Genomic DNA, 22,983 nt, shown 5'->3' on the forward strand with positions numbered 1-22,983 from the left:
GACACCCCGCGCGTTTGGCGCGAACGCAGGGAAACGAGGAAACGCGGACGGCGTCGGCAGCAGCTCTGCGCGTTGCCTCGTTGGTGCTGCTACAATTTTTCTCTCTACTCTCTCTCTCTCTCTCTCTCGCTCGCTCTCATTTTCACTTTCTCTCTTCCGAGCATAGCGCGCCACTCGCATCCTCTCCTTAACGTCCCATATCAAGGCAACATGTGCACGGCACGGAGAGGAGGGGAAGCACATGCTGCTCCGCGAGGTGGTTGCTAGGCAACCCAGGTGACTCATCGCTCAGCGACATTTTAACGCGATAACGTTAAGGGCCCCGCGTCGCAGAAAATTCGGCGTCAGCGTGGATGTCAGCGTCCGTGGCGGAAAAAATCATCCCCAACCTCCCCGACCGCGCAGACCCTCCACGTAGTGCAGAATTGGTGAACAAAAATTGAATTTCTCATAGTGAAATCCGTCAGAAAAATGGTAAAGTACGACTTAACGACAACCTACAGACATGATGTCGTCGGATTGTAATTTGAATGTACGAGAAAACATAATTTTATTACGAGGAAACTCAAACACAAACAAAACCACTTTCCAGCATTTCTACCATACCAACCCGGTGCGCTCGGCTAATTTACTTGTGAAAATGCTATCCAGATGGCGCTCGCATCATCGGCAGGTCAAATTGGGACTTCGCCTGCCTAATGCGTTTTGGACACGCGCGCGCTTTGGGGCAATAGGCAACAATTAATAAAATAATAAAAAAGGTGCTAGGGCCTTCACATTTTAATATAAAACGAGTTATATTGCCCCTGGAAATACGTCTTTCCAGCAATGCATTTCTATTTGAAAGTGAAGCCGACTTTAAAGAAATCGGTGTAAGCTTGGTCATTGTATGCTGGCTTTCCCACGTTCTGTGTTGCGGTGAAGCTCACTGAAACAGAAATGCGATGCGGACGGGACCCGATAACGCTATCGCGTTCCTCTCTTTAAGGCGAAGCTTAAGCGTCCTCCAATTTTTTTGCGACGCGTTACGGACTTACGGCCGGCTTAAACAGCTCCGCTGTTAAAAATGCAGGCCTACTCCGGAGGTGAAGCAGGCGTCAATCACTCCGCCAATAATAATAATAATAATAATAATAATAATAATAATAATAATAATAATAATAATAATAATAATAATAATAATAATAATAATAATAATAATAATAATAATAATAATAATAATTTATTGATACACATCCAATAGCAATACAAAGAAACGGGCCTGTCTAAGTCCATGAGGACTTGTGTGACTAGGCCCGGCAGAGTCGGTACAGCGATGTGGTTACATATTTACATTATAACTCATTTTTTAACATCTTTCAGACAAATAGTTGGTACTAATTACATATTAACAGACAATGACATTGCAAAGAAAGATACAAAAGCATAAATAATTGCAATAACGAATGGGAACAATATAATTCAACATTTCGACAATAATTTCTTCAACTGTTTTTTTGAAGTTGCAGAAAAGAATTCATCAGACAAATCATTAAATATTTTGGGATGTATACTATTCTTCTAGATTCTCCATACTTAGTAGCAGAATAGGGTATTCTAAAACGTTTTTTTTCTCTCAACAATCGAGGAGCAATGTATGCCTCTTTAAATTCATCACTCCAATTATGGCGAATAATAACCGTCCTGATAAACAAATCCTCGAAAGTGCAAAATCCCAATTCATGAAATATATTATTGGAGTTTAGTGCAGTACCATATGCCACATTTTTTAAAATATTTTTTAGTAATGTATCAATCGGATTTTTCCAGCTCTCTGAACAAAAGGCGAAAATTGTTATGCCATACCTCAGCACACTGTATGCTAGTGCGTGGACTATCATTTTCTTGATTGGTACAGGTACTAAGCCCTTTATGTTAAAGAGTAGATATGCCACACTCCTTAGTTTACCACATAAAAATGCCATATGATAGTGCCATGACATGCCGCTGTGGAACGTTATACCTAGGTATTTGAATGTGTCTACATATTCTATAGCAGTACATGTACATGAATTGCATTGTTCATCATGTAAAAATATTGGTAAGTTTATGTTTTGAGTTTTTAATGGACTTCGAAAGCACATGAGTTTGCTTTTCTTAGCATTAATAAATACACAATTTTCTTCAAACCATTGCATGGACTTATGAACTGCACTCTGTAGAGTGTTAATAGCTTCCTCATAACGTATGTGGCGTGTGAGTAGGACCGTATCATCTGCATATTGATACACCGTCGCTTTTCTGATTATCGAGGGAAAGTCGTTCATAAATAAATTGAATAACAGCGGTGACAACACCGATCCTTGGGGAACACCAGCTGTAATATATCTCCTATTGCTAACAATTTCTTTACTACCCATGACCACCTGGGACCTGTCATGTAGATAATTATAGAGAAGATCAAAAAAGGGTCCCCTGAAACCCAAACGAAACAACTTTTCCAATAAAATGTCATGGTTAACAGTTTCAAACGCTTTTGCCAAATCCAAAAACAAAGCACAAGTATACAGGTTGTTATCTAGAGCAGAACATATATCATCGGTAAACTCTTTTAACAGTGTTATAGTGCTTCGCTCAGCAATAAATCCGAACTGTCTTGGTGTTAGTACAGAAAATTTCTTTAAGAAGGAAGTCATACAATCAAACAGAAACTTTTCTAGTATTTGGGAGAGTATAGGCAAAATGGAGATAGGCCTATAATTTTCCACATCATCTTTTTTCCCAGTTTTATACAGCGGCTTAACAATTGCGGTTTTTAATGTTTCTGGAATTGATGCAGTGTTTATAAAACCATTAATCATAAAAAGTAGTATGTCTGCTAATGTGTCAAAATTTCTTCTTAGTGTGGCAACCGCCACCCCATCTATACCTGGTTGTTTACTAGTTCGAAAACTGAAAATTATTCTCCTCAAGTCTTCTTTCGTCAAAGTAGGCAAAAAAGCAGATGCTTCGACAGTTTGTCGAAGCATCTGCTAATAATCAATCAATCAATCAATCAATCAATCAATCAATCAATCAATCAATCAATCAATCATGTTTATTTAACGTGCCCAGGAACAACCCTAAGGTCTGAGTGCTGGCGCACGCATACATTACAAACCAAAAACAAGACACTCGGGGAAAAATCATTAAAAAATAAATGAATAAAAATAAAAATTGTGAAAAGAAGAGAGTAGGGACAACAAAGCGCAAAGTAAATACAAAAGAAAAAGGAGAAGGACACTTGAACAATACATGATATTATAATACAAGGCAAAGCTCGGACAAGAACGATGACAAGGAGTTATGAAAGATATCAAGTTCACGAAAGTAAGCGTTATAAAGATTCTGTATTCTGTGGACAGTTGAGTGTTCGTGATGACAGGCAGGCACATGGAAAGGTCTATGTTCTCTGGTGATCTTGCGTGGGATGCGGAACATGACACAGCTGAGAAGTTCGGGACACGTGAGGTTACCGTGAAGGAGTTTAAAGAGAAACAGAAGGTCAGCGCGATTACGTCGGTCGCGAAGCGAAGGCAATGACAATCCAACAGTGCTAGTACAGGGTGCAATGTCCAGGTTTGCAAAGCGGTGATTATATATGCTTAGAAACTTTTTCTGGACACGATCTATAATGTCACTGTTGGATCTAGAAGAGCCATTCCAGACGACCGACGCATATTCGAGTTGAGGAAGGCAGATGGTTGTGTATAATTTGCGGAACGGTGTAGGAGACTTGAATTCCCTCGATAGTCTGCATACAGAACCAAGAGAGCGCATACCCCGCATTGCAACACGTTTAGTGTGAGCCGAAAAGTGTAAGGTTGCATCAAAAAGTACACCAAGATCATTGATCTCGCAGACCTTGCACAACGGCACAGAATCTATAGAATAAGATAAAGAAATACTTGCTGTTTTGCGTGTGAAAGTCATGACTTTGGTCTTAGCAGCATTCAAGGTAAGGTTATTATCCTTGCACCATTTAGAAAAGGAAAACAGGTCAGACTGCAGGGCGTGACAGTCATCAACAGTGTGAATTTTCTTAAAAATCTTGATGTCATCGGCATATAGAAGGAAAGAAGAGTTCCGAATAACAGAAAGAACGTCATTAATAAAAATTAAAAAAAGGAGTGGTCCTAATACTGACCCTTGAGGGACGCCGCTAGTTGCCAAGTAAGAAGAAGATGTTTGGCCATTGACGTTAATATAACACGATCTATCAAGAAGATAACTGCGCAAGAGATTCACAACTGACGAGTCAACATCAAGGTGCGTAAGCTTGATCAGAAGCAGCGAGTGGCTGACTACATCAAAAGCCTTGCTGAGATCACAGTAAATGGTGTCAACTTGCCCCCTTTGAAGTACCGGCGTGGAGATCTGTGTCATGAAACTTGCGAGATTTGTGATAGTGGAGCGGCCGGTGAGAAATCCATGCTGATTCGGAATGAGCGAGTTCTTCACAGTAAAAGACAATATGTTGTGAAGAGCAAGCTCAAAAACCTTGGACGTAGCACAGAGAAGAGAAATTGGGCGATAATTCGACACATCTGATTTACATCCAGACTTAAATACAGGAAAAACACGAGCAGTTTTCCACATGTGAGGGAAAGTAGAAGTAGTCAAAGAGTTATTAAATATAGATGTCAATACAGGAGCAAATATACTGCCGTAAGCTTTTAGAATTGCGGAAGGGATGCCGTCAGGGCCGCAGGATAGGGAAGGCTTCAAGCGCCTAAGGCATTAATAATAATAATAATAATAATAATAATAATAATAATAATAATAATAATAATAATAATAATAATAATAATAATAATAATAATAATAATAATAATAATAATAATAATAATAATAATAATAATAATAATAATAATAATAATAATAATAATAATAATAATAATAATAATAGTGGAGGGCTCCGGAATAATTTCGACCACCTGGGGTTCATTAACGTGCACTACAACGCAAGCACATGGGCGTTTTTGCATTTCGCCTCCATCGAAATGCGGCCCCCGCGGTTGGAATCGTTTGTGAACAGCACATAGACTGATGAGTAGGACGCATTGCCATATAGGCAACATACAAAATGTATGTACGACCATACACCCTCGCCTTGCAAGAGGACAATGCCACCAACTGTGGGGATATCTGTGCCGTATAAACGCAAGACAGATATCGAGAAGTTCATGACCACGCACTTTACAGGGGTTAGCCGTGATGACACAACCCCTGTGATCATCGTTGGAGACTTCAATGTGGACATTTCAAAACTACTCAAGAAAAAGTTCAGTTATTTTCTGCTAGTAGGGTTTATTTTAAGTGCCACACCAATCCAAGTCACTCAACTCCTCAACAACGGTCATGCATAGATTTAACATTGGGGAAGAATCTGTCTAAGGTTGTAACCTAACCAATCAGGGTATGTCAAAGTAATCACACATCTATCGTCACTACCATTAACAAATGGTGAAAATAAATACGTGTATCCCTGTCTAACTCTGTGTGATGTGCTACTGTTTCTCTGGTCATCCACCTTCACAGAGTGGAATGGCTCCTCAATGTGCTTTTTCTTTTCTTTTATATTCATGCATCGTACAACGCAGACGTCGCGAGGCAAAGGCGGGAACAAAGCACGTGACCAACTCAGAAGCGCACCCATATGACGGAGACAAGCGGGAAATGTTGTTGTCTGACAGGCGTTGGGATTGGGACATTGTAGAGGTTCTTTTTGCTTACACCCCGATAATAAAAACAGCATTTCGTCACGCTGTCGTGTTTGGTGACAGCCGTCAGCTGTGGCGTGTGCGAAACGGTGTCGCTGCTCGTGAGCGCGATAGACTGTTTCCCAATGTCGCACTTTCGTACTCGCGCCTGTGACGGCCTTGCCCCGTTACCAAACCGTTGGCCGTGCGCCAGCGACGCGACTTGCTCGGAGGCGGCACTTGTCCGACGTTGGGTCAGTCAGCAGCACTTCCCCTTGGCCGTGCTACACTGCTATCTTGCCGAGGAAAGACGGACACGGTCGTGTCACAAAAAAGATCACGCGACAAGCGCGATGACTTTCCGACCTACAGGCACATGGCCTTTAGTGCAGTATATAGTAGATGACAGAGCAGATGGACTGCATGGGCGTCGTGTTGGCCCCACCATCCCCTGCGGTGGTGGAGAACGGTCCACCAGCTGCTGAGTGACCCTCCAAATTAAATACTTAAATCCCAATATAACGTAGTATAATATATAGCGTATGGTACAGGGTGCCTCAATACGACGTCAAGCCTGGCAACCTTCCCAGCGCCGCCGCATGTTATTTCCGAAGGTCAATCACACTAACCGCTTAACTAAAAAAAATACAGAAATAGATTGACAACAGCGTATGTTTCACCTTGCTCTTCGCTTCATAGCGTTATCCGTCATCTTACGTATCGTGTATAGCGTTATCTGCTCGTGCTTTCTCTTCCGCTTCTGTGCCAGACCTGTCAAATCTTTGCGATCGTGGTTGGGGACGACTCAAATAAGCGATCCAGAGCACTGAGAATTACGACAAATGCATGTATATCGGCTCCTGCGGATGTGCCATTTACTAACATCGCGAAAACTATGTGAAGTTGAGGGGAGACGAGCAGAGAATACGGCAAACGCGTTGAAAGAATTTACGTCGAGGTGTTAATATACATGCTGGAGGCAACTTTATAATCAGCTTTTCCGGTTATTTTCAGTGAGGGTTTATTATTCGTTACGACTAGAGCATAACCGGCTATGTTCACTTAACAGGCAACAATCTGGAGGCAACATGCGACTGTATTCATGAATTCGGGATCGCAACTTCATAAAGCGGATGCTTGTAGGTTAAACACGGACAGAACTAACGGTCGTGCGAAAAACAAAATCCCGAATATAAACAGCAGCCGCATGTCCGTCATTAAGCGGTCAAAGCACCCCAGCTTACACCACACACGGGCAACACTTCTGTCGGCGGCCATTGCTTGAGACGGCTCGCGGTTATTCAAGAGTTCCAGCCGTGGCGACGAGCAAAGGCCGCGCTTTCTCGCGCCAGTGTTGCATGGCTGTGTTTCCGTTCGTTGAGCAACGGTCGGTCCCAAACAGAGCTGCGTTCGTGTAGCGAAAAGAAGCAAACGCACCACCGTGTCAGCGGGTAAACTGCTGAACTTCGAAGAAGCGTGCGCCTTTCATGCGCAGTCTCAGAATAACGCCTGCCCTTTTGCGAGGCGCACCCTTTCGTTTTCCAAAAGTTAGGTCATATCTTCCGAGGGACGTTGACATCGGCGCGTGCGTTCGCGGAGCTCTTGCTCCACTTTGTGTTAAGACAAGGAAAAAGAACGGATAGGAGGAGGAAGAAGAAGTAGTTTATTGATTTGAAAATGTAGAGAGGTCGGCCTGGAATAAACATTGTTTATAGAAGTGAGCCGACGGTAGCCATCGTCCGAGGCGGGTGACATTCCTATAGTCCAGGATGCCGTAGGCCTGAACCGATAGCTTGGCCCTCTTATAACGAAACAGTTTTGCCGTCTCGCGTAACAAGTATCTTTAAGTTAAATTTCCTCACTCAAGCACATAAGAGCACTTATCCGGAGAGAAAGCAGTTACAGCTAAAGTGCAAAAGTAAAATTAAACTGTCACCGAAAAATAAAAACATGGTTGACGATGCCACCTTGTGTAACACTGACGAAAATGACAAAGTTTACAGGATAATTCTCAAACACACTATTACAAATTTGAAACATTAACCGGTACCCAGTCCGCAGATATCAATGTGTGTGCGTGCGTAGATATCGTCTTTTATGCTACACATTTACAAAGCGGCGGAGTTCCGCGCGCTGTGGGGCAGACAGGGGGCGGGAGGGGCTATTCCAAAGTTCAGAAGCTGCCCCATTTTCAGTGCGGATCGAGAGATACGTGGAAGACGCATGGTCTTCGTAGAATCGCCGCTCTACTACTGACTTCCGCGAATGTCATTCAAAGCGCGGGTCCTTCAAGAGCTTCACCGTTTTCTTCGAAGAGCGTAACTTTTTTTTGAACCCGTATCACCACCGTATCAAGCGCGCCCATGCACTCTGCCACGAACGCATATCTCGCGTTATTTGTGGCAACTCCGCTCGCGTCGCCACACAGCGGAGACTTAAAAGAGGGCGCGCGCACTCCTCGTCGAATCCTGCTGCAGGCTAACGCACTCGTTTCTGCGTAGTTTTGACACCGTATCGCTTGCATGCGTACAGTTTGATAAGATGCCGAAGAGAAAGCACACGGCAACGTAAGGAACACCGCTTGTGTTCGTAGTTGGTCACACCATACTCTTCGCGATAAGCAAGCGAGGGAGGGCACAGCCTTATCGCCGCCGAGATACCGCACCATGCAGGGCGCGCGCGCCGAGTCCATTGTCGTAAAGCGTAGCAGTTCTTTAACCCACTGCCACCAGGCCATTCACTGCCTTTCGTTAACGCGAAAACAGTACTCAGTGCACTTCTTCCTCCTGTACACTTTGTATATCATTTGGAAGTTACAGGTTTCACTAATCATGTTCTAAAGGTAGGCCACCTCAAGCGAAATAATATTGACCCTTTTCGCGGCGATCCTGTGGGCGCTGCCATGTTTGATCACGTGGTGACGCGTCCATAGCTTGCCTCAACTGTATCCGTTGCCTCCGTGTTTACAATGGACGTGCATATGACGCCTGTGCGGTTTAGCAAACCCATGTTTCGGAAGATATCGCAGACGGTGACTAAGTGGACGATACGAAGCTTTGGCCACAGCTTCAGAGGACCCGTAAAAGCGCTTTTGGAGCTGATTAAGCTATGTCTAAACGGCTCGAGCAGCATATATGGTGCTTGTTCTAAAATCGAGGCTAAAAATGTATTCCAAGCTATCCAAACTTTCCGCTCATGAATTGAATGTGGATTATCGTGTTTTTCTCTTCAATCTTTATTTGGCAAATATTTTGAAGCAGCGGCGTGTCACGTTTATGACTCAGTAACGTTCCTCGGTGCGGTCACGATTTGATTATTTTCTGCCTAATCGCTCGCGGGTGTGCTCAGTTCCCTTAGATTTGTTCTTGCTGCACACAAAGCTTGAAAACGTAGCTGTTCTGTACATTGTAATACCTTGTAGTAAAGACGTGTTGTCGCTAGTAACTCGCTTACTCTTGTGAACCATCACGAAACATTCAGCTTCGACCATTCGTGCGCTATCGGTGTAGGACCGTCATTTATTGTGCGTATATAGTGCGCATATATTCAAGTGTGCGCCCATTCACTTTCTCTTGACACGTTGGCGAAATAGTGGGTGTAAGTTTCCGTGCCAGTTGGGGTAGATGTGTGTAAATACTGTGCGCGAAACCTACTATGACAGGAAGCGGCGCTACTCCCTTTATCATTGTTTAACGCGCGGTACTCACTCTTGCCGACGTACCGGGGCTGAAGCCCTTTCTTTGATGGTTAGCCATACAACGCTGGTGGATAAGCATATTTCTGTATCCTCGAGGAAAGCCGTACACCTCCAAGTGCCAGAATCACGTACGGGCAGTTTCTGCAGTGGTCCGCGAACTTGGCAGCACATATTAAGCCCATTCCTTAATATGCTAGTCACTATTTTTGCAACCAACTACGGGACATGTCTTCAATTTACATTATTCAATCACACATGATTTCAGCACAGTGGGTTAGCGAAAACTCAGTTGCATTTCCGTCAGCTCATCGCTTAGAAGCAAAGTAGAAGCGGTAATGGTTTCGTATTCGTGTGCGGTTGCTAATGCGACGTATGGCGCGCCGCCGGAAGCGCCATCTCGTTTCTCTAGAACAAACAACTCCGCGAAAAGGGTCAATAGCGAGGGAAATAAAGCCGCTATTCCCACTACACTCAGTGCACATCTGGACCTGTATATGCAAATATTCCTCTCGCTCTATTCTGTTCCTTTCCTCTCATCCACCTTACGCGGCCTGCCGATCAGGGTACATCGATGTCCCCCTCGCCCGCAGCTCGGGGGAGGAGGTGAGCATTGAGGCACCCGTGGGCAGAGCGCCACCGCTCGGACCACTGAGAAAGCGCGAGGAATTGTGCGAATATATAGGAATAGCATTGGAATAGAATAGCTGCGCTATACCGGCCCTGATTTACGCGCGTCTTGGATATACTCATTTTCATCAAGTCGTGCCAGGTGAACGCACCAGCTGGCGTCTGTGTTGCCCGTAAACGTTTCCGTTAATTAACCCATTACACCGCCATCTGCCTGCTCCATCCCGCTCCACATCCTCTTCTTGAGCTATCTTGAGCGAGCAACGTATAACAACGTCGAAGAAAAGAGAAAGAGAGAGGGAAAGAAAAAAAGCAGAACAAATTTTTCATGCCTGTCCATGTTAGCGAAGCTGTATTAGTTTTGGAGAATACGGTGTATTGAAACGCAACATATGGTGTATGCAATGCGCAGGTCCCTAATTAATGAATTACGGCGTGTCCATGGTTGTAGGTCGTTTCCTTTCTTGTTTCGCCGCTATATGGATCATCCTAGGGGGCGCTATTCACAACTAGGAGATAAAGTTTAATAAAGAAAAATCGGCAGTCATGATTTTTAATGATAAGCAGGGCAGCGAGCATAGGATACTGGAGGTTACGCTGGAGGTGGTGGATAAGTATAAATATCTTGGAGTGGGGATAAACAATGGGGCTGAGTACCTAACGGAACATGAAAAATATGTAACGGCTAAAGGTAGCATAAATGCAGCTGTGATGAAAAATAGGGCACTGTGGAATTACAATAGGTACGAAGTGGTGAGAGGGATTTGGAAAGGGTCCCTAGTTTGACTTTCGGCAATGCGGTCCTGTGCATGAGATCAGAGGTTCGAGCAAGGTTGGAAGTTAAGCAGCGAGGGGTAGGTAGACTTTCTCTGGGAGCACACGGAAATACACCAAATCAGGGGGTACAGGGTGACATGGGATGGACGTCATTCGAGGGTAGGGAAGCCAGCAGCAAGATAGAATTTGAGGAGCGATTGAGAGAAATGGCAGAAAAGCGGTGGGCTCCAATTACCCCGGTCTTGCACCAGCGTATTCCAACTTGCGCCTGCAAATTTCCTAACTTCATCATCCCATATGGTTTTCTGCCGACCTCGACTGCGCTTCCCTTCTCTTAGTATCCATTCTGTAACCCTAATGGTCCACCGGTTATCCATCCTACGCATTACATGGCCTGCCCAGCTCCATTTCTTCCGCTTCATGTCAACTAGAATATCGGCTATCCCCGTTTGTTCTCTGATCCACACCGCTATCTTCCTGTCTCTTAAGGTTAGTCCTAAGATTTTTCGTTCCATCGCTCTTTGTGCGGTCCTTAACTTGTTCTCGAGCTTCTTTGTTAACCTCCAATTAAGTTTCTGCCCCATATGTTAGCACCGGTAGAATGCAATGATTGTACACATTTCTTTTCAACGACAGTGGTAAGCTCCCAGTTAGGATTTGGCAATGCCTGCCGTATGCACTCCAACCCAATTTTATTCTTCAGTAAACTTCTTTCTCGTGATCAGGGTCCCCTGTGAGTAACTGACCTAGATAAACGTACTCCTTTACAGACTCTAGAGGCTGACTGGTGATCCTGAATTCTTGTTCCCTTGCCAGGCTATTGAACATTATCTTTGTCTTCTGCATATTAATCTTCAACCCCACTCTTACGCTTTCTCGGTTAAGGTCCTCAATCATTTGCTGTAATTCATCTCCATTGTTGCTTAATAGGACAATGTCATCTGCAAATCGGAGGTTGCTGAAATATTAGCCGTTGATCCTCACTCCTAAGCTTTCCCAGTCTAAAGGCTTGAATACTTCTTCCAGGCATGCAGTGAATAGCATTGGAGAGATTGTGTCTCCTTGCCTAACCCCTTTCTTAATAGGCAACTTTCTACTTTTCTTGTGGAGAACCAAGGTAGCTGTCGAATCCTTGTAGATGTTTGCTAAGATATTCACGTATGCCTCCTGTACTTCTTGATTACGCAATGCCTCTATGACTGCTGGTATCTCTACTGAATCAAATGTCTTTTCATAATCTATGAAAGATATGTGAAAGACACCTCATACTTTTCTGTAAAGGCCTTAACCCTACAGTGCAAAGCAATGAGGCTGATTTTTTCAAAGCATTGGGGTTTAGGGACAGTGAAGGCAAAATAGACTTTAAGCGGGTAGAAATAACCAAACGGATGTTATCTGATTGGTGGATAAAATCAAGGCAGGGGTGAAATTTCACCCACCACAAAGTACAAAATATGTTAATAGTCATGGCTAGGTGGCGTATACCACCGCCCGATTTAAAGGGTTCAGCCCCGTCCGTCCGTCCGTCCGTCCGTCCGTCCATCCATCCGTCCGTCCATCCATCCAGAAAGGATCTTCTGCAGTCTCTTTTATATAAGTTTGATGACGTCAATTGACCTTCTCTGATTGGGTAGCAGTTTAGAGTACCTCTTTACAGTTATTTGCGAAACGCAACTGCTCTACCGCTCTTGCACGGCCGAAAGACCCCGTGCTTACAATTCCCGGGCGTTTAAATCACTTGCTAATATATGCGCGTGCGTCATAAAACTAAAACACATGTAGCTCACAACCTTTGGTCAAATGCCACAGTCGAGCGGGTCTGATTAGATATTCATGAGAGTTAAGGGTGCAAGATGTGTGGTCTGAATTGGGCACTATATAACCCGATACAAGACAACATGATGTCAGTGTGCAACTGCGCAGTCAATAGCGGCTTGAAGGAACGGACTCCAATGTGTGGGAGTGATGCTGAGAATGCTTCGCTTCAAAAAAGAAGCATATAAGCGCATTTGCCGTCTCGCGCTTTACAGATATGTGAAGAGCTGCAATTTCGCTCCTGGCCTTTCATAGCATACTTTTCTCAGCAGGAGCCAAATTTTCAAGGCTGAAATAGTTGCTCTGCCACGAGCGTGTATTCACAAAACTTATCTTACGTAATAAAGTATTTTCACAGGCCGGTGCTATAGTGATGATATCTATTTGACAGTGACACAGATCGCGCATAGCACTTATGCAGGAGGAGTTCTGTGAACACGGGTCCAGTTTTTAATGCTTTAGTATTAGAAGGGTGATCGTTCGGGCTAGTTGGTTTTCCGTGAGGCTGTGTGGTGCAGTGCGAAGCAGGACGAGGGGCACAGAGAAACGAATACATGAGCATTAGGAGTGTGAAAGTGGGGGAAAAGTGTATGTGTGTGAAGTCGGTCACGTGGTAGAGGTAAAGAGAGGATGCTATATATATATATATATATATATATGTATATATATATATATATATATATATATATATATAGAGAGAGAGAGAGAGAGAGAGAGAATTTGTAAATTGCAATATGGGCCATAAGATAATTAGTTAAACACTTCATAAGTGAATTTTTGTTATTAGTCGTTTATGCTGCTCAATTGTTTGCGCAAGTAATGACCGCTTCTTCGAGTAGACAAGCTCATGAACTAGATTTGTGCTATCTGCCACAGGCAACCTTTAAAAATGTTTGAAAGTGTTCGCCGAAACAGCCGGTATATATTGAAAGAGCATCGAACGCGTAATGCGAAGACGTTGCTTCGTATCCCACCTGCGGCTGGTTCTTTTTTCATCCACTTTCATTTCCATTTTTTATCATTGCTTTATTTCAATTAGCAACTACAAATAATTGCACCTATGCTGTCCTTTGTGTCATTGTTTGTTGTCTTCTTATAATTTGACTAACAAAATCGGGCCCCTTGGTTCCATTCTTCTCGTTCACACGCACGCACACATACACACGCAAACACGTATATATATATATATATATATATATATATATATATATATATATATATATATATATATATATACTAAGGAACACCTGTGCCCGCTATATATATAGCAGACACAGGTGTTCCTTAGTACTTTAATTTATGCAATCCTTCTTCAGTTCTGGCGTTAATAATAGTTTGTATAGGCGGTGTCTGACGCGAATTTCATTGATACAATATTTATTTTGCCTTTGCGTTCAGGTATAACTACTTTGTATTTAAAGCATTTATCATAGGCATCCTTAGCCTAGCTCCAAAATAATCATTAATCAGTTTCTGGTTCTGTGGTTCGCATCAGTTCTGACCAATCAATTAGCAAAATTGCTTCACGAAAATTGTTCAGGCTGTGTATATTGAAATCTTGAAAAGTTTGCGGAAAACGATGTTTGTGCGTTTTAAGTGAACGCTGGGTCATGAAAAGAAAGATTGGAAGGCGATCACTTATATGAGCACTAACAACACCTGATACAATGCTATAATCGTGGATGTTGGTTATGAATACGTAAATTAGTGTTAGCGTATATGTTAAAACACGAGTCGGAAATATTTATAACATTTTAAATACCAATTGATTCGATTGTCTTGCCAAGGTACTCTCGAAAAGCAGAATTTTAAATAATCAACGTTTAATTCTCCTGCCAGAAATAACTTGTAACCATTATCATTCACCCAGCTAAAGTACTTACCTAGAAAAGACAGAAAGCCGCGCATTCTATCTCCTGGTAGTCGAGATAGAATGCAAAAAAAACAACAACAACATAATTTCACTGAACAGTATGCGCTTCATAATCTGACGTAACAAGGGAAATAAGTGCAACATTGTTGCAACGGAGGGTGCTTTTTGCCATTACCATAACGCCATCATCTCTTCGAGATGGCCAATTCGTAAAAAAAAGGTTCTGCAGCCGCGCGACTTGTGAACTTTTGATCCGCATTGACACCACGTATCCGTCACCATCAGTATGTCAGGAACAAATCTAAACGGGGGGGATGATCACTTCTTCTTTCTGGTGTTTTACATGACAAAACCAGTTCTGATTATGAGGCACGCCGTAGTGGAGGGCTCCGGATTAATTTTGACCACCTGGGGTTCTTTAACGTGCACCACAACGCAAGCACACGGGCGTTTTTGCATTTCGCCTCCATGGAAACGCGGCCGCAGCGGCCGGGTTTCGTTCCCGCGATCTCGTGCTCAGCAGCGCAACGCCTTAGCTGACTAAGCCACCGCGGCGGTTTGCAAGAACCAGTTATTTAGTTAGAGCAGACTGGGCATTAATGTGGATAAAAGATAGGCAGTTCTTATTTTTGCCATCCAGGCTGCCAACTTCACGTGGTGCAAGACCACGTTGTTGTCATGGCGTAGAATAACACACTGTCAAAAAGCGTGACTTCAAAATGCAAACTCTTTATTAGGTGAACCTGTGCACAGCAAAACAAGTGGTACTCAAAGCACAACGATAGCGGCAGGCACAGTCGGCGATTGTCGAAATCTGATCTGCACGTCAAGCGCATCGGCTTTTATGCATGTCTCGTCGAAGGTTCCAGCGTAATCGCTGATGCCCGCGTGCCTTCCGGCATGTATCACACAATTCGTGTCGCGCATCGTGTCTCGCATCGCATCGCGCAAGGTTGGGTGACAACAGACAACGAATAGAACCAGCGGTAAAGGCACGTCTTGCGCTGAGCGATAACATTTAACATTTGTTAGCCGGTAAAACCATTTTACCGGTATTACGATAACCGGTAAAATATAAACAAATACGCGTGTCAATATGATGTGTGCATAGCGCTTGCAGACATGACGTCATCATTAGAAGCCATGAAACCTTGGTGATTCCATTTTATATCCTTCTGAGACCGGAACACAACTATGGGATATAATCGCTCTTAAAGGTGCTTGTTATCGTCTACTGTTATGTTACGAACTTGAAAAACAATTAAAAAAATTTAAATACCACGATTAGATGCCGAAAGCTGCGTCTCCATGTACATCAAAGAAATAACTGTCTCCGTAATCTCCTCATGTTTGCCGTGGTAAAAACTGCATTTCATTGCTTAAACGCAGAGATGAAGGTGGAACTACGTGTAGTACATTGCCATGTTGCTGGCGCGTCTGGTGTTTTCACGCAATCTCAATAATTTAGAAATACATCTCAAGGTTCCTTTTGGCCGTCTGGGCCGAAATTATCTAGACCACAGAGGTCTAGATCATCATCATCATCAGCCTATATTTATGTCCACTGCAGGACGAAGGCCTCTCCTTGCGACCTCTAATTAACCCTGTCTTGCGCTAGCTCATTACAACTTGCACCTGCAAATTCTAGCGGCGGAGTTCGCAAGGCGGGTCCACTTGGAACGAATTCTCAGCATAACACCAGTTTCAAGATATAAATTCTCGAACTTTGCGGAGAAATACATTGGCGTTCCCGTTACTTTAACAAAATGTCGTTTTATGCATTGAAGCACATAAGTAACTGGAACGCTAATGCAATTCTCCGCATAGTTCGGGAATGAATCTCTCGAAACTGGTCTCGAAAAGCTTTTGACGCTAAAATCGCATCATTGTCGTTCATAAACTAGATTCTTACAGAATTACTGGTCCAGCTTTGAATATTATAAATAGTTACTTAAAAACAGATCGAAAGTTGTCGCAGTCGATGGTAGCATTTCCAGTTCCAAGATTACTAACCGAGTACCTCACTCAGGGATCTATTCTAGGCACTTTGCTTTTTCTATTATTTATCAATGACTTGCCCTAACACTTCGCCCCACTGACTGCTTACTATATGTGGATGATACAACTATGTATTCATCTCACAAAACGTCATCGTATTGCAAGGACAGCTCAATGTTGATTTAAATAATGTCAGCGTTTGGTGCAAGAATAACTTTCTGCGCATTAAACCGTCAAAAACTACATTTGTAATTTTCATTCAAATTATTAAACGTGGTTCCCGTGGTGCTTACGATAGGACAAGAAGAAATACCCGCTACTAACAGCACCAACGTTTTAGGTGTGACTTCAGATGAGCATTTAAAATATAATATTCACGTTCATTCACTAATACAGAAAGGTTCTTTTGGCATCCATGTAATCATTAAATCCCGTAACTATTTCCAGAGACACATTATTCTTTCACTATATTGCTCCTACGTTCATAGTCATCTATCTTATTGCATATAGTCTTGGGGTAACATTATCGTCACCCAGACGCCCTTCAACGCCTTCAAAATCAAGCGCCCCGACTTTTAATAATATTTTTACGCACTCGAAACCACTGTACCAAAGCCTGAATACTCTACCACTAACAGAACTGTTGAAACAAAGGCTATCGTTATTTATCTTCAAGCTTAAACGTTACGACACCTTAATCTCGGTTTTCCCCTATTATTTCCTCAAAACTACTAACATTACCAGGTTTAATGCAAACGATAATTTACTTCCCCGCGTTCGAGCAATCTACGGAAAATTAACTGCCGTCTCCTCTGGGACATCATTTTTGAATTCTATACCATACGAAATTAAATCATCATCATGGGTACATAAGTTTCTATACCTCAACATGAAACATCTATTAGACAAGTTATATGAAGAGTTGCACTAATTAATAATTCTGACATTCTTGTTCTATTTATGTTAACTGTTGCTTCGGTTTATTTTTCTCATTACTATGCACGTGTAAATCATGTAAAATATAGTTTTCTGTGTTTCTATTGTTCCTGGCAATTTTGTTTTCGCTTATTGCGGCACCGCTTTGTACAGTAGCTTTGTTCTTCGGTTTTATTGAATTCATTATTTTTAATAATTTGATGAAGCCTGCGCTATTTTTTCAGTTGCATATGTTTTCCAGCTTACACTAATTGTTGTGTATTTTCATAAATTTACATAATGTTTTTATTTCATTTGTTTGCTCTTGCTTTTGTACTATTGCGTTTCCCCTAGCTTTTCTGTTTGTATTCCTTTTATCTCATGCTGCAATCTACACTTGTTATGTATTTAGTATTAGGTGGCCCCCCTGATCGTTTCCTAACTATGGGACTACCGATTGTAATAACGTCACCAATGATGTTATCATGTACGCAAAAAAAAAGAATAAACTTGAACCTAAACTTGAACTTGGATTCAGCCGGACATAGTGTATAACTTGCGAGGCACAGAAGAGCAGACGCAGCGTAAGCCGTGCAGTCCAAATGCTGCAACCGTTGCCGTGTCTGAAGCAGACAAAAAGTTGCCTCATCAGAACGTTGCTTCCGTGCTGAGGCTGTTCCTAATAATTAACGTATGCAGTTAATTTCTAAAATATACTGCCACTTATACCTTAGTTTCGACCACCTTCATGAAGTTCCTCAACATGCACCTAAGTTTATGAGCAATTTCGCGTTCCGCCTTCATCGGCCGAAAGCCGTACCCGCTACATCGAGCTCAGTGATATAGCTCCACGTCCAAAACACCACTGCGGTGGTTCATGTATGAAAGGGAGCGAGTCTGACATCGACAAGCTTATTCCACACTGATTCTGTAACAGAGGTAGTCGAGTGTTTACACCCCTGAAGCGACAGCTTTCTTTCGCTGCTTTGGCCACTTTGGATAGTTAGACGGTCTCGCACGCTATATCTTCAGCGCAAGTTGTCTGCTAGCTGTATTTTGTCGTGAATGTAGAATGCACTTCTTAAGCACTTTGCACAGAAGGTGCGAGTACGAAAACAGTGCGAAAAAAACCAAAAACATCAATTCTGTTTATTAAAGAAATGATGCGCTTGAAGACGTATATGCGTTGCAATGAGGATATTGAGGTATACCATTTCCTGTTTCGCTGCGTAAATAATTCCGTAGAGAACAGAGCCGGTGACTGGCACATCTGTAGCAGTTGGCTACTGTATATACAGAGGGCTACGCGTATATGCCGACTCGCTATATGTGTGCTGTCCTGTGTGGAACCCGCCGTGGTTGCTTATTGGTTTTGGCGTTGCGCTTCTAAGCACGAGGTCGCGGGATCAAAGCCCGTGGCAGCCACATTTTCATGGTGGCCGAAATACAACTACACCCATGCACCACGCATTGGGTGCACGTTAAAGAACCCCAGCAGGTCGAAATTAATCCGGAGCCCCACACTACGGCGTGCCACATAATCATATCGGGGTTTTGGCATGTAAAACCCCAGATTTTTTTTTGTCCTTTGTCGAGCCATGTCGGGCTTTAGTATAATTTCCGTGTAACGGAAGTCTGTATAGAGAAAAACCGCTTCTGCGATAAAATTATGCAGATCACACGTAATGTGGAAATTAGTGTAAGCGAAACATTGTTTAGTTCCGCACTCGTGCTAAACTTCGTTATCACTCGGCATGAACTTTATCTCCCGGCTAAACAACGTAGGATCGCTGAGTCATCATAACATATAAACATATCATCGCCAAAAACACACCCGTCGTAATGCTAATTGCATTAACGTTGGCAATCATCTTCAAAATATGGATGCACCAACATTTTTGTTTATTAGTTACAACTACATGTAACAACAGATAATGTGGCGAAGGGCAAATCATTTGTGAAAGTGGCTTGTTCGGCTATAGTTGATACATGGTTATACTAGGAGAATGCCAGCAAACTTGAAAAAGGGAATAAACCGAGAAGCAGACAAAGCGACAGGAAGGTCCACATTCGTCCAGCCACCTTCCTGTCGCTTTGTCTGCCTCTCGATTTTTTCCTTTCTTCAAGTTTGATGGCATTATCCTAGGAAATCATCTGTTGTTTTAATGAAAATGTAGAAAATTGTGAGGGAAGAGAAAGCGGTCGAAAAAAAAAAAAACAACTTGCCGCCGGTGGAAGCCGGACCAACATCCTCCGCATTACGTGCGATGCTCAAGCTCAACTTACGGCAACAGCTGTTACCACGTTCACATTCTTGGGTATTTCTGTATGTGTACAAGACTCGCTCAAAAATTGTTCATGCATCGCTTAGAGAAAATATTCAGTATACGTTATTAGAGATTTTAATTACTGCTGGACATAGCGAAACCATGCGAGCCACACTGCGCAATACCGGCGAGTCGCGCTTCGTCGTAGACTGGACTTTGCTGTAATTGCAAGCTTCGTGAAAAACTCGTGGCCAGTCGAACGAAGTAACACGACGACAGGCGTACACACAGGGAGGCACTATATATGATGACGGAAGGAAGGAAGGAAAGAGTCGAGAAGGAAAGGCAGGGAGATTAACCAGTTCAGCACAACCGGTTTGCTACCTACACATGAGAGCGGATGAGGGGGAATGAAAGATGGGGAGTAGAGAGAGAGAGCACACAGCACAGCACACACATCGTCAGTCACAGTCTGTCACTCTTGCGTGGTACGTGACATCACTGTCACAGCCGCTTGTCCAAGCCCGTTTCTTTTAAAAACCGAAGTAGTACGTCCCTTCGTCGCCTTCAGCTGCGATGTCTTCTGTCGACGACGTGAGAGAATCACTTCAACTGACATTGGTCTGTTGTCAAGGTGCACTAGAACGGACGCCAGGGACTGTCTCTGAACATTATATTCAGGACAGTCACATAGAATGTGTTCTAGCGTCTCCTCGCAAAGACAGGCATTGCAAAGAGCGTTGTCAGCCATTCCAATCAGAAATGAATAAGATTTAGTGAATGCTACCCCTAGCCATAAGCGATAAAGCATAGTGACCTCTCTTCGGCGGAGTCCAGTTGGCATACAGAGATGCTTATGATGACGGAAATCTGACAAATCTTGGAGGAGGCTAGATGGTTTGTGACAAACGAAGAATCCGCTGCAACCAAAACAAGTACAGATGAAAACACAAAGAGACAGGACCAGCACTGACTTTCAACTGAATTTTATTCAGAAGAAAATACGTTTACATGCGCATCCCGTTTACAATATTACAAAAAGCCACATGCATAAAAATAAAGTTTTCATTCATCAGCTGCAGTGATGGTGTGGTGATGCAACCATTATCTTCAAATTTGGTAAAATAAAGTGATTTAGCGTGGAAGCTTGGGCGTGTTGGGGTAGAGGTGTGGGTGTGTTGGTGTGTAGATGTTGGTGGTAAAATAAGTTGCTTTAAGTTCACTTTAAAGCTTAAGGCACGCCCGTTCTGAAAACGCTGGCTTTACAAATAGCAGGGTGTATAGGTGCACCGCTTGCAGTGCAAGGCGAGAAGTTCTCCAGATCCATTTAGTACAAGAATAAGCTGCAAGAACAAGCTTGCTGCAGCAAGAAAGCAATGCATTGGATGCTTGCACCGAGCAGACAGTGCAATTGGATGGTTTGAAAAAATGCGCGAACAGCAATACGATGGAATTTTTACCTGCAAGGCGCACAATGGGTTGGGGAGGGTGCTGTCAACAGTTGCTGCTACTGAGAATTGTCTTGGAACTAGGCTCATGGCAAGTCTAAATTATTGATATGGCTGATGACAGAAAAAATAAAGACGCAAAGAGTTTGCGGCAAAAGATAGGTGCCCCAAGTATGCCAAGCGCACAAACGGCCTTGTCTACGAGATGCCGCTGTGTTGTGGAGTTAGATGGGCCTAAAGCCCATCGTGTATGGAGGGGCTTTAGATGGGCCGGATGGGCACATCTTTTAATGAATGCATACGGGAGAACACGATTGCCGTAAAAATCAGTTGTTGGGCGCCTTCTATTCAAGTAGTAGAATTGCACCTCCGCTCTCTAGAAAAGCAGCGTTTTAACGGGTGCACAATGAGCTTAAACGTGAAGAGTCACCCGTGCACCAGCACATCCACAGATTTCCGAACCCCAAAGCACCAAATGAACATACATGTGGTACCAGCGCAAACGGTTCAGCCGTTTGTAAATAAATTTGATCTTTACCTCCCTCATGTGCTTTTATAAAATGAAATATGAAATGAGTGATTGAATCAGCGTGCTATAATGTCACTGATGGAAAAGAAAATCAAATTCATAAGTGGTATTTTGCAAGCTTGTAAACTTGTGACATCATGCTTGGCGAGTGGATGTCATACATATATGTGCTTTCCACCAAATTCAGTTGTAAGTCAACGCATGGTTGTTCAGTGCTTCATCATTCAGAAGCGCAGAGCGAGACGAGGGAACAGCACTCTACTGTGCTGCCAGCAGCGAGGCAGCACAGGCAGCTCGTGAGCCTTTGCAGCGCATGATGCCGCGCCGGCCCACCCACTCCCCGATGCAACGCCCAGAATGCTCTGCTTTGCGTTTTATGTTCCTATAACTTTTTTTAAAAGGCGGTGCTCAGGCGGAGCAGCTGTCGGCAAGCCTCGCAAGGCTAGATCTGCCTACAGCCAACGACGACGACCTCCTCCTCCTCGAGGCTAGTTCTGTTTTTCTGTGTTTTCTTCGCGTCCTTGTTCTGTTTGCTGTGAACATTGAGGAGGTCAGAAATATTTGCGGAAGAAGGCCAAAGTGCTCGACCACAATCACCTGCTTGTTACTGAAGTGAGTAAGCAGAAATCCTATCTCCCTTGAGTCTGCGAATCAGGAGAGCTTCGGGTAAGACGCAGTGATGAGGCGTTATTTGACGCTACTGGGCGCGACGACTGACCCTATAGATAGGGGTCAGATAGATAAGCAGCAGCGGACTCGGCCAATATCTGCTCTGCGTTGTGTTATAACGCTGGACCCTACGCGCGCTTTGTAGCAGTTCTCTTCGTTCTTGCTGTTTCAACGCTTCGCCGCAACTGCACGTTTCAAATATATCTGGTTCAAAAAAAAAAAAATACGACCTGCGATCATTTAGCTCAGAAAACTTCTGATTTGATTTATACTTGAAGGGAGTCTTTAACATTTGCATTTTATTTTGTTTCTAAAGTTCAACCACTCTTCCGTCGCTAAACACTTTTATGTCGACCAGCGCGAGACGCGAGGGATATGAGGACGCCCGAACACTTCTAACTGCCTTTATTGATAATACACCACGTATTTATACCTGGTTTCTCTTTTTATGCGTATAACGCTTTCTTTTCCGAGAAATTGTCATACCTGGGCTTCTGCTGTCTTTGTAGATAGGATACGCTAAGTGTACATTAGCAGCAAGAGAAAAATTCAGCGATTAATTTTGCTAATCATGGCATATGTGCTCATTCCCTCATTATTACAACTGGGGCGCATGTAACTGTGAAATTAAAGCAGACGAGTAGCGAA

This window comes from Dermacentor silvarum, chromosome 3, assembly GCF_013339745.2.
Source record: "Dermacentor silvarum isolate Dsil-2018 chromosome 3, BIME_Dsil_1.4, whole genome shotgun sequence".
NCBI lineage: Eukaryota > Metazoa > Arthropoda > Arachnida > Ixodida > Ixodidae > Dermacentor > Dermacentor silvarum.